The sequence below is a fragment of the Lissotriton helveticus genome, chromosome 1_2 (assembly GCF_964261635.1).
Source record: "Lissotriton helveticus chromosome 1_2, aLisHel1.1, whole genome shotgun sequence".
Lineage (NCBI taxonomy): Eukaryota > Metazoa > Chordata > Amphibia > Caudata > Salamandridae > Lissotriton > Lissotriton helveticus.
In genome coordinates, this window is record NC_136058.1 from 127,120,396 (window position 1) to 127,135,048 (window position 14,653).

Below are 14,653 nucleotides of genomic sequence, written 5' to 3' on the forward strand. Positions count from 1 at the left end.
TACGCACTACCACTCTGCACTGCCACTCTGCACTACGCACTACCACTCTGCACTGCCACTCTGCACTACAACTCTGCACTGCCACTCTGCACTACCACTCTGCACTCTGCACTACGCACTACCACTCTGCACTGCCACTTTGCACTACGCACTGCCACTCTGCACTACGCACTGGAACTCTGCACTACGCACTGCCACTCTGCACTACGCACTGCCACTCTGCACTCTGCACTGCCACTCTGCATTCTGCACTGCCACTCTGCACTCTGCACTGCCACTCTGCACTACGCACTACCACTCTGCACTACGCACTACCACTCTTCACTACGCACTACCACTACGCACTACCATTCTGCACTACGCACTACCACTCTGCACTACCACTCTGCACTACGCACTACAACTCTGCACTGCCACTCTGCACTTCGCACTACCACTCTGCACTGCCACTCTGCACTACGCACTACGACTCTGCACTGCCACTCTGCACTACGCACTACCACTCTGCACTACGCCTCTGCACTATGCCTCTGCACTCTGCACTCCGCCTCTGCACTCTGCACTACGCCTCTGCACTCTGCACTACGCCTCTGCACAACGCCTCTGCACTCTGCACTCCGCCTCTGCACTACGCCTCTGCACTCTGCTCTACACCTCTGCACTACGCCTCTGCACTCTGCACTGCCACTCTGCACTACGCACTACCACTCTGCACTGCCACTCTGCACTATGCACTACCACTCTGCACTACGCCTCTGCACTACGCCTCTGCACTCTGCACTATGCCTCTGCACTACACCTCTGCACTCTGCACTACGCCTCTGCACTACGCCTCTGCACTACGCACTACGCCTCTGCACTCTGCACTACGCCTCTGCATTACGCCTCTGCACTACGCACTACGCCTCTGCACTACGCACTACGCCTCTGCACTACGCACTACGCCTCTGCACTATGCCTCTGCACTACGCCTCTGCACTACGCACTACGCCTCTGCACTCTGAACTACGCCTCTGCACTACGCACTACGCCTCTGCACTACGCCTCTGCACTACGCACTACCACTCTGCACTAAGCACTACCACTCTGCACTACGCCTCTGCACTACGCCTCTGCACTACGCACTACGCCTCTGCACTACGCCTCTGCACTCTGCACTACGCCTCTGCACTACACCTCTGCACTCTGCACTGCCACTCTGCACTACCACTCTGCACTGCCACTCTGCACTACGCACTACCACTCTGCACTACGCCTCTGCACTACGCCTCTGCACTCTGCACTACGCCTCTGCACTACCACTCTGCACTCTGCACTACGCACTACCACTCTGCACTGCCACTCTGCACTGCCACTCTGCACTACGCACTACCACTCTGCACTACGCCTCTGCACTACGCCTCTGCACTCTGCACTACGCCTCTGCACTACCACTCTGCACTCTGCACTATGCACTACCACTCTGCACTGCCACTCTGCACTGCCACTCTGCACTACGCACTACCACTCTGCACTACGCACTACCACTCTGCACTACACACTACCACTACGCACTACCACTCTGCACTACGCACTACCACTCTGCACTGCCACTCTGCACTACGCACTACCACTCTGCACTGCCACTCTGCACTACGCACTACCACTCTGCACTGCCACTCTGCACTACGCACTACCACTCTGCACTGCTACTCTGCACTACGCACTACCACTCTGCAATGCCACTCTGCACTACGCACTACCACTCTGCACTACGCACTACCACTCTGCACTACGCACTACCACTCTGCACTACGCACTACCACTCTGCACTGCCACTCTGCACTGCCACTCTGCACTACGCACTACCACTCTGCACTGCCACTCTGCACTACGCACTACCACTCTGCACTCTGCACTACACACTACCACTCTGCACTGCCACTCTGCACTACGCACTACCACTCTGCACTACGCACTACCACTCTGCACTACGCACTACCACTCTGCACTACGCACTACCACTCTGCACTGCCACTCTGCACTACGCACTACCACTCTGCACTGCCACTCTGCACTACAACTCTGCACTGCCACTCTGCACTACCACTCTGCACTCTGCACTACGCACTACCACTCTGCACTGCCACTCTGCACTACGCACTGCCACTCTGCACTACACACTGCCACTCTGCACTACGCACTGCCACTCTGCACTACGCACTGCCACTCTGCACTCTGCACTGCCACTCTGCATTCTGCACTGCCACTCTGCACTCTGCACTGCCACTCTGCACTACGCACTACCACTCTGCACTACGCACTACCACTCTTCACTACACACTACCACTACGCACTACCATTCTGCACTACGCACTACCACTCTGCACTACCACTCTGCACTACGCACTACAACTCTGCACTGCCACTCTGCACTACGCACTACCACTCTGCACTGCCACTCTGCACTACGCACTACGACTCTGCACTGCCACTCTGCACTACGCACTACCACTCTGCACTACGCCTCTGCACTATGCCTCTGCACTCTGCACTCCGCCTCTGCACTCTGCACTACGCCTCTGCACTCTGCACTACGCCTCTGCACTACGCCTCTGCACTCTGCACTCCGCCTCTGCACTACGCCTCTGCACTCTGCTCTACACCTCTGCACTACGCCTCTGCACTCTGCACTGCCACTCTGCACTACGCACTACCACTCCGCACTGCCACTCTGCACTACGCACTACCACTCTGCACTATGCCTCTGCACTACGCCTCTGCACTCTGCACTACGCCTCTGCACTACACCTCTGCACTCTGCACTACGCCTCTGCACTACGCCTCTGCACTACGCACTACGCCTCTGCACTCTGCACTACACCTCTGCACTACGCCTCTGCACTACGCACTATGCCTCTGCACTACGCACTACGCCTCTGCACTACGCACTACGCCTCTGCACTATGCACTACGCCTCTGCACTATGCCTCTGCACTACGCCTCTGCACTACGCACTCCGCCTCTGCACTCTGCACTACGCCTCTGCACTACGCACTACGCCTCTGCACTACGCCTCTGCACTACGCACTACCACTCTGCACTACGCACTACCACTCTGCACTACGCCTCTGCACTACGCCTCTGCACTACGCACTACGCCTCTGCACTACGCCTCTGCACTCTGCACTACGCCTCTGCACTACGCCTCTGCACTCTGCACTGCCACTCTGCACTGCCACTCTGCCCTCTGCACTACCACTCTGCACTACCACTCTGCACTCTGCACTACCACTCTGCACTGCCACTCTGCCCTCTGCACGGCCACTCTGCACGGCCACTCTGCACTGCCACTCTGCACTGCCACTCTGCACTGCCACTCTGCACTGCCACTCTGCACTACGCACTGCCACTCTGCACTGCCACTCTGCACTGCCACTCTGCACTCTGCACTACCACTCTGCACTGCCACTCTGCACTACACACTGCCACTCTGCACTACGCACTGCCACTCTGCACTACCACTCTGCACTGCCACTCTGCACTACGCACTACCACTCTGCACTGCCACTCTGCACTGCCACTCTGCACTACGCACTACCACTCTGCACTACGCACTACCACTCTGCACTACGCACTAACACTACGCACTACCACTCTGCACTACGCACTACCACTCTGCACTGCCACTCTGCACTACGCACTACCACTCTGCACTGCCACTCTGCACTACGCACTACCACTCTGCACTGCCACTCTGCACTACGCACTACCACTCTGCACTGCCACTCTGCACTACGCACTACCACTCTGCACTACGCACTACCACTCTGCACTACGCACTACCACTCTGCACTGCCACTCTGCACTGCCACTCTGCACTACGCACTACCACTCTGCACTGCCACTCTGCACTACGCACTACCACTCTGCACTCTGCACTACGCACTACCACTCTGCACTGCCACTCTGCACTACGCACTACCACTCTGCACTCTGCACTACGCACTACCACTCTGCACTATGCACTACCACTCTGCACTACGCACTACCACTACGCACTACCACTCTGCACTACGCACTACCACTCTGCACCTCCACTCTGCACTACGCACTACCACTCTGCACTGCCACTCTGCACTACGACTCTGCACTGCCACTCTGCACTACCACTCTGCACTCTGCACTACGCACTACCACTCTGCACTGCCACTCTGCACTACGCACTGCCACTCTGCACTACGCACTGCCACTCTGCACTACGCACTGCCACTCTGCACTACGCACTGCCACTCTGCACTCTGCACTGCCACTCTGCACTCTGCACTGCCACTCTGCACTGCCACTCTGCACTACGCACTACCACTCTGCACTACGCACTACCACTCTGCACTACGCACTACCACTACGCACTACCACTCTGCACTACGCACTACCACTCTGCACTACCACTCTGCACTACGCACTACAACTCTGCACTGCCACTCTGCACTACGCACTACCACTCTGCACTGCCACTCTGCACTACGCACTACGACTCTGCACTGCCACTCTGCACTACGCACTACCACTCTGCACTACGCCTCTGCACTACGCCTCTGCACTCTGCACTCCGCCTCTGCACTCTGCACTACGCCTCTGCACTCTGCACTACGCCTCTGCACTACGCCTCTGCACTCTGCACTCCGCCTCTGCACTACGCCTCTGCACTCTGCTCTACACCTCTGCACTACGCCTCTGCACTCTGCACTGCCACTCTGCACTACGCACTACCACTCTGCACTGCCACTCTGCACTACGCACTACCACTCTGCACTACGCACTGCCACTCTGCACTACCACTCTGCACTGCCACTCTGCACTACGCACTACCACTCTGCACTGCCACTCTGCACTGCCACTCTGCACTACGCACCACCACTCTGCACTACGCACTACCACTCTGCACTACGCACTACCACTACGCACTACCACTCTGCACTACGCACTACCACTCTGCACTGCCACTCTGCACTACGCACTACCACTCTGCACTGCCACTCTGCACTACGCACTACCACTCTGCACTGCCACTCTGCACTACGCACTACCACTCTGCACTGCCACTCTGCACTACGCACTACCACTCTGCACTGCCACTCTGCACTACGCACTACCACTCTGCACTACGCACTACCACTCTGCACTACGCACTACCACTCTGCACTACGCACTACCACTCTGCACTGCCACTCTGCACTGCCACTCTGCACTATGCACTACCACTCTGCACTGCCACTCTGCACTACGCACTACCACTCTGCACTGCCACTCTGCACTACGCACTACGCCTCTGCACTCTGCACTGCCACTCTGCACTCTGCACTACCACTCTGCACTGCCACTCTGCACTACACACTGCCACTCTGCACTACGCACTGCCACTCTGCACTACCACTCTGCACTGCCACTCTGCACTACGCACTACCACTCTGCACTGCCACTCTGCACTGCCATTCTGCACTACGCACTACCACTCTGCACTACGCACTACCACTCTGCACTACGCACTACCACTACGCACTACCACTCTGCACTACGCACTACCACTCTGCAATGCCACTCTGCACTACACACTACCACTCTGCACTGCCACTCTGCACTACGCACTACCACTCTGCACTGCCACTCTGCACTACGCACTACCACTCTGCACTGCCACTCTGCACTACGCACTACCACTCTGCACTACGCACTACCACTCTGCACTACGCACTACCACTCTGCACTGCAACTCTGCACTGCCACTCTGCACTACGCACTACCACTCTGCACTGCCACTCTGCACTACGCACTACCACTCTGCACTCTGCACTACGCACTACCACTCTGCACTGCCACTCTGCACTACGCACTACCACTCTGCACTCTGCACTACGCACTACCACTCTGCACTACGCACTACCACTCTGCACTACGCACTACCACTCTGCACTACGCACTACCACTCTGCACTGCCACTCTGCACTACGCACTACCACTCTGCACTGCCACTCTGCACTACGACTCTGCACTGCCACTCTGCACTACCACTCTGCACTCTGCACTACGCACTACCACTCTGCACTGCCACTCTGCACTGCCACTCTGCACTACGCACTACCACTCTGCACTACGCACTACCACTCTGCACTACGCACTACCACTACGCACTACCACTCTGCACTACGCACTACCACTCTGCACTGCCACTCTGCACTACGCACTACCACTCTGCACTGCCACTCTGCACTACGCACTACCACTCTGCACTGCCACTCTGCACTACGCACTACCACTCTGCACTGCTACTCTGCACTACGCACTACCACTCTGCAATGCCACTCTGCACTACGCACTACCACTCTGCACTACGCACTACCACTCTGCACTGCCACTCTGCACTGCCACTCTGCACTACGCACTACCACTCTGCACTGCCACTCTGCACTACGCACTACCACTCTGCACTGCCACTCTGCACTACGCACTACCACTCTGCACTCTGCACTACACACTACCACTCTGCACTGCCACTCTGCACTACGCACTACCACTCTGCACTCTGCACTACGCACTACCACTCTGCACTACGCACTACCACTCTGCACTACGCACTACCACTCTGCACTACGCACTACCACTCTGCACTGCCACTCTGCACTACGCACTACCACTCTGCACTGCCACTCTGCACTACAACTCTGCACTGCCACTCTGCACTACCACTCTGCACTCTGCACTACGCACTACCACTCTGCACTGCCACTTTGCACTACGCACTGCCACTCTGCACTACGCACTGGAACTCTGCACTACGCACTGCCACTCTGCACTACGCACTGCCACTCTGCACTCTGCACTGCCACTCTGCATTCTGCACTGCCACTCTGCACTCTGCACTGCCACTCTGCACTACGCACTACCACTCTGCACTACGCACTACCACTCTTCACTACGCACTACCACTACGCACTACCATTCTGCACTACGCACTACCACTCTGCACTACCACTCTGCACTACGCACTACAACTCTGCACTGCCACTCTGCACTTCGCACTACCACTCTGCACTGCCACTCTGCACTACGCACTACGACTCTGCACTGCCACTCTGCACTACGCACTACCACTCTGCACTACGCCTCTGCACTATGCCTCTGCACTCTGCACTCCGCCTCTGCACTCTGCACTACGCCTCTGCACTCTGCACTACGCCTCTGCACTACGCCTCTGCACTCTGCACTCCGCCTCTGCACTACGCCTCTGCACTCTGCTCTACACCTCTGCACTACGCCTCTGCACTCTGCACTGCCACTCTGCACTACGCACTACCACTCTGCACTGCCACTCTGCACTATGCACTACCACTCTGCACTACGCCTCTGCACTACGCCTCTGCACTCTGCACTACGCCTCTGCACTACACCTCTGCACTCTGCACTACGCCTCTGCACTACGCCTCTGCACTACGCACTACGCCTCTGCACTCTGCACTACGCCTCTGCACTACGCCTCTGCACTACGCACTACGCCTCTGCACTACGCACTACGCCTCTGCACTACGCACTACGCCTCTGCACTATGCCTCTGCACTACGCCTCTGCACTACGCACTACGCCTCTGCACTCTGCACTACGCCTCTGCACTACGCACTACGCCTCTGCACTACGCCTCTGCACTACGCACTACCACTCTGCACTACGCACTACCACTCTGCACTACGCCTCTGCACTACGCCTCTGCACTACGCACTACGCCTCTGCACTACGCCTCTGCACTCTGCACTACGCCTCTGCACTACACCTCTGCACTCTGCACTGCCACTCTGCACTACCACTCTGCACTGCCACTCTGCACTACGCACTACCACTCTGCACTACGCCTCTGCACTACGCCTCTCCACTCTGCACTACGCCTCTGCACTACCACTCTGCACTCTGCACTACGCACTACCACTCTGCACTGCCACTCTGCACTGCCACTCTGCACTACGCACTACCACTCTGCACTACGCCTCTGCACTACGCCTCTGCACTACCACTCTGCACTCTGCACTACGCACTACCACTCTGCACTGCCACTCTGCACTGCCACTCTGCACTACGCACTACCACTCTGCACTACGCACTACCACTCTGCACTACGCACTACCACTACGCACTACCACTCTGCACTACGCACTACCACTCTGCACTGCCACTCTGCACTACGCACTACCACTCTGCACTGCCACTCTGCACTACGCACTACCACTCTGCACTGCCACTCTGCACTACGCACTACCACTCTGCACTGCTACTCTGCACTACGCACTACCACTCTGCAATGCCACTCTGCACTACGCACTACCACTCTGCACTACGCACTACCACTCTGCACTACGCACTACCACTCTGCACTACGCACTACCACTCTGCACTGCCACTCTGCACTGCCACTCTGCACTACGCACTACCACTCTGCACTGCCACTCTGCACTACGCACTACCACTCTGCACTCTGCACTACACACTACCACTCTGCACTGCCACTCTGCACTACGCACTACCACTCTGCACTACGCACTACCACTCTGCACTACGCACTACCACTCTGCACTACGCACTACCACTCTGCACTGCCACTCTGCACTACGCACTACCACTCTGCACTGCCACTCTGCACTACAACTCTGCACTGCCACTCTGCACTACCACTCTGCACTCTGCACTACGCACTACCACTCTGCACTGCCACTCTGCACTACGCACTGCCACTCTGCACTACACACTGCCACTCTGCACTACGCACTGCCACTCTGCACTACGCACTGCCACTCTGCACTCTGCACTGCCACTCTGCATTCTGCACTGCCACTCTGCACTCTGCACTGCCACTCTGCACTACGCACTACCACTCTGCACTACGCACTACCACTCTTCACTACGCACTACCACTACGCACTACCATTCTGCACTACGCACTACCACTCTGCACTACCACTCTGCACTACGCACTACAACTCTGCACTGCCACTCTGCACTACGCACTACCACTCTGCACTGCCACTCTGCACTACGCACTACGACTCTGCACTGCCACTCTGCACTACGCACTACCACTCTGCACTACGCCTCTGCACTATGCCTCTGCACTCTGCACTCCGCCTCTGCACTCTGCACTACGCCTCTGCACTCTGCACTACGCCTCTGCACTACGCCTCTGCACTCTGCACTCCGCCTCTGCACTACGCCTCTGCACTCTGCTCTACACCTCTGCACTACGCCTCTGCACTCTGCACTGCCACTCTGCACTACGCACTACCACTCCGCACTGCCACTCTGCACTACGCACTACCACTCTGCACTACGCCTCTGCACTACGCCTCTGCACTCTGCACTACGCCTCTGCACTACACCTCTGCACTCTGCACTACGCCTCTGCACTACGCCTCTGCACTACGCACTACGCCTCTGCACTCTGCACTACACCTCTGCACTACGCCTCTGCACTACGCACTATGCCTCTGCACTACGCACTACGCCTCTGCACTACGCACTACGCCTCTGCACTATGCACTACGCCTCTGCACTATGCCTCTGCACTACGCCTCTGCACTACGCACTCCGCCTCTGCACTCTGCACTACGCCTCTGCACTACGCACTACGCACTACGCCTCTGCACTACGCCTCTGCACTACGCACTACCACTCTGCACTACGCACTACCACTCTGCACTACGCCTCTGCACTACGCCTCTGCACTACGCACTACGCCTCTGCACTCTGCACTACGCCTCTGCACTACGCCTCTGCACTCTGCACTGCCACTCTGCACTACCACTCTGCACTGCCACTCTGCACTACGCACTACCACTCTGCACTACGCCTCTGCACTACGCCTCTGCACTCTGCACTACGCCTCTGCACTATGCCTCTGCACTCTGCACTACGCCTCTGCACTACGCCTCTGCACTACGCACTACGCCTCTGCACTACGCACTACCACTCTGCACTACGCACTACCACTCTGCACTACACCTCTGCACTACGCCTTTGCACTACGCCTCTGCACTCTGCACTACGCCTCTGCACTACGTCTCTGCACTACGCACTATGCCTCTGCACTCTGCACTACACCTCTGCACTATGCACTACGCCTCTGCACTACGCAATACCACTCTGCACTACGCCTCTGCACTACGCACTACCACTCTGCACTACGCACTACCACTACGCACTACCACTCTGCACTATGCACTACCACTACGCACTATGCCTCTGCACTACACACTACCACTCTGCACTACGCCTCTGCACTACGCACTACGCCTCTGCACTACGCCTCTGCACTACGCCTCTGCACTACGCACTACCACTCTGCACTACGCCTCTGCACTACGCACTACCACTCTGCACTACGCCTCTGCACTACGCACTACGCCTCTGCACTCTGCACTATGCCTCTGCACTACGCACTACCACTCTGCACTACGCCTCTGCACTACGCACTACCACTCTGCACTACGCCTCTGCACTCTGCACTACGCCTCTGCACTACGCACTACGCCTCTGCACTATGCCTCTGCACTACGCACTACCACTCTGCACTACGCCTCTGCACTACGCCTCTGCACTACGCACTACCACTCTGCACTACGCCTCTGCACTACGCACTACCAATCTGCACTACGCCTCTGCACTACACACTACGCCTCTGCACTCTGCACTACGCCTCTGCACTACGCACTACCACTCTGCACTACGCCTCTGCACTCTGCACTACGCCTGTGCACACGCACTACCACTCTGCACTACGCCTCTGCACTATGCCTCTGCACTACGCACTACACCTCTGCACTCTGCACTACGCCTCTGCACTACGCCTCTGCACTCTGCACTGCCACTCTGCACTACGCACTACCACTCTGCACTGCCACTCTGCACTACGCACTACCACTCTGCACTACGCCTCTGCACTACGCCTCTGCACTCTGCACTACGCCTCTGCACTCTGCACTACGCCTCTGCACTACGCCTCTGCACTACGCACTACGCCTCTGCACTACGCACTACCACTCTGCACTACGCACTACCACTCTGCACTATGCCTCTGCACTATGCCTCTGCACTACGCACTACGCCTCTGCACTCTGCACTACGCCTCTGCACTACGCCTCTGCACTATGCACTACGCCTCTGCACTCTGCACTATGCCTCTGCACTACGCACTACGCCTCTGCACTATGCACTACCACTCTGCACTACGCCTCTGCACTACGCACTACCACTCTGCACTACGCACTACCACTACGCACTACCACTCTGCACTACGCACTACCACTACGCACTACCACTCTGCACTACGCCTCTGCACTACGCACTACGCCTCTGCACTATGCACTACCACTCTGCACTACGCCTCTGCACTACCACTCTGCACTACGCACTACGCCTCTGCACTACGCCTCTGCACTACCACTCTGCACCACGCACTACGCCTCTGCACTACGCACTACGCCTGTGCACTACGCACTACCACTCTGCACTATGCCTCTGCACTACGCACTACGCCTCTGCACTCTGCACTACGACTCTGCACTACGCCTCTGCACTACGCACTACGCCTCTGCACTCTGCACTACGCCTCTGCACTACGCCTCTGCACTCTGCACTATGCCTCTGCACTACGCACTACGCCTCTGCACTACGCACTACCACTCTGCACTACGCCTCTGCACTACGCACTACCACTCTGCACTACGCACTACCACTACGCACTACTACTCTGCACTACGCACTACCACTCTGCACTATGCCTCTGCACTACGCCTCTGCACTACGCACTACGCCTCTGCACTACGCCTCTGCACTACGCACTACCACTCTGCACTACACCTCTGCACTACGCACTACCACTCTGCACTACGCCTCTGCACTACGCACTACCACTCTGCACTACGCCTCTGCACTATGCCTCTGCAGTACGCCTCTGCACTATGCACTACGCCTCTGCACTATGCCTCTGCACTCCGTCTCTGCACTCCGCCTCTGCACTACGCCTCTGCACTACGCACTACGACTCTGCACTACGCACTACGCCTCTGCACTATGCCTCTGCACTACGCACTACCACTCTGCACTGCCACTCTGCACTACGCACTACCACTCTGCACTACGCACTGCCACTCTGCACTACCACTCTGCACTGCCACTCTGCACTACGCACTACCACTCTGCACTGCCACTCTGCACTGCCACTCTGCACTACGCACTACCACTCTGCACTACGCACTACCACTCTGCACTACGCACTACCACTACGCACTACCACTCTGCACTACGCACTACCACTCTGCACTGCCACTCTGCACTACGCACTACCACTCTGCACTGCCACTCTGCACTACGCACTACCACTCTGCACTGCCACTCTGCACTACGCACTACCACTCTGCACTGCCACTCTGCACTACGCACTACCACTCTGCACTACGCACTACCACTCTGCACTACGCACTACCACTCTGCACTACGCACTACCACTCTGCACTGCCACTCTGCACTGCCACTCTGCACTACGCACTACCACTCTGCACTGCCACTCTGCACTACGCACTACCACTCTGCACTGCCACTCTGCACTAGGCGCTACGCCTCTGCACTCTGCACTGCCACTCTGCACTCTGCACTACCACTCTGCACTGCCACTCTGCACTACACACTGCCACTCTGCACAAGCACTGCCACTCTGCACTACCACTCTGCACTGCCACTCTGCACTACGCACTACCACTCTGCACTGCCACTCTGCACTGCCACTCTGCACTACGCACTACCACTCTGCACTACGCACTACCACTCTGCATTACGCACTACCACTATGCACTACCACTCTGCACTACGCACTACCACTCTGCACTGCCACTCTGCACTACGCACTACCACTCTGCACTGCCACTCTGCACTACGCACTACCACTCTGCACTGCCACTCTGCACTATGCACTACCACTCTGCACTGCCACTCTGCACTACGCACTACCACTCTGCAATGCCACTCTGCACTACGCACTACCACTCTGCACTACGCACTACCACTCTGCACTACGCACTACCACTCTGCACTACGCACTACCACTCTGCACTGCCACTCTGCACTGCCACTCTGCACTATGCACTACCACTCTGCACTGCCACTCTGCACTACGCACTACCACTCTGCACTGCCACTCTGCACTACGCACTACCACTCTGCACTCTGCACTACGCACTACCACTCTGCACTGCCACTCTGCACTACGCACTACCACTCTGCACTCTGCACTACGCACTACCACTCTGCACTCTGCACTACGCACTACCACTCTGCACTACGCACTACCACTCTGCACTACGCACTACCACTCTGCACTACGCACTACCACTCTGCACTGCCACTCTGCACTATGCACTACCACTCTGCACTGCCACTCTGCACTACGACTCTGCACTGCCACTCTGCACTACCACTCTGCACTCTGCACTACGCACTACCACTCTGCACTGCCACTCTGCACTACGCACTGCCACTCTGCACTACGCACTGCCACTCTGCACTACGCACTGCCACTCTGCACTACGCACTGCCACTCTGCACTCTGCACTGCCACTCTGCACTCTGCACTGCCACTCTGCACTCTGCACTGCCACTCTGCACTACGCACTACCACTCTGCACTACGCACTACCACTCTTCACTACGCACTACCACTACGCACTACCACTCTGCACTACGCACTACCACTCTGCACTACCACTCTGCACTATGCACTACAACTCTGCACTGCCACTCTGCACTACGCACTACCACTCTGCACTGCCACTCTGCACTACGCACTACGACTCTGCACTGCCACTCTGCACTACGCACTACCACTCTGCACTACGCCTCTGCACTACGCCTCTTCACTCTGCACTCCGCCTCTGCACTCTGCACTACGCCTCTGCACTCTGCACTACGCCTCTGCACTACGCCTCTGCACTCTGCACTCCGCCTCTGCACTACGCCTCTGCACTCAGCTCTACACCTCTGCACTACGCCTCTGCACTCTGCACTGCCACTCTGCACTACGCACTATCACTCTGCACTGCCACTCTGACCTACGCACTACCACTCTGCACTACGCCTCAGCACTACGCCTCTGCACTCTGCACTGCCACTCTGCACTACGCCTCTGCACTCTGCACTGCCACTCTGCACTCTGCACTACCACTCTGCACTGCCACTCTGCACTACACACTGCCACTCTGCACAAGCACTGCCACTCTGCACTACCACTCTGCACTGCCACTCTGCACTACGCAGTACCACTCTGCACTGCCACTCTGCACTGCCACTCTGCACTACGCACTACCACTCTGCACTACGCACTACCACTCTGCACTACGCACTACCACTACGCACTACCACTCTGCACTACGCACTACCACTCTGCACTGCCAATCTGCACTACGCACTACCACTCTGCACTGCCACTCTGCACTACGCACTACCACTCTGCACTGCCACTCTGCACTACGCACTACCACTCTGCACTGCCACTCTGCACTACGCACTACCACTCTGCACTACGCACTAGCACTCTGCACTACGCACTACCACTCTGCACTACGCACTACCACTCTGCACTGCCA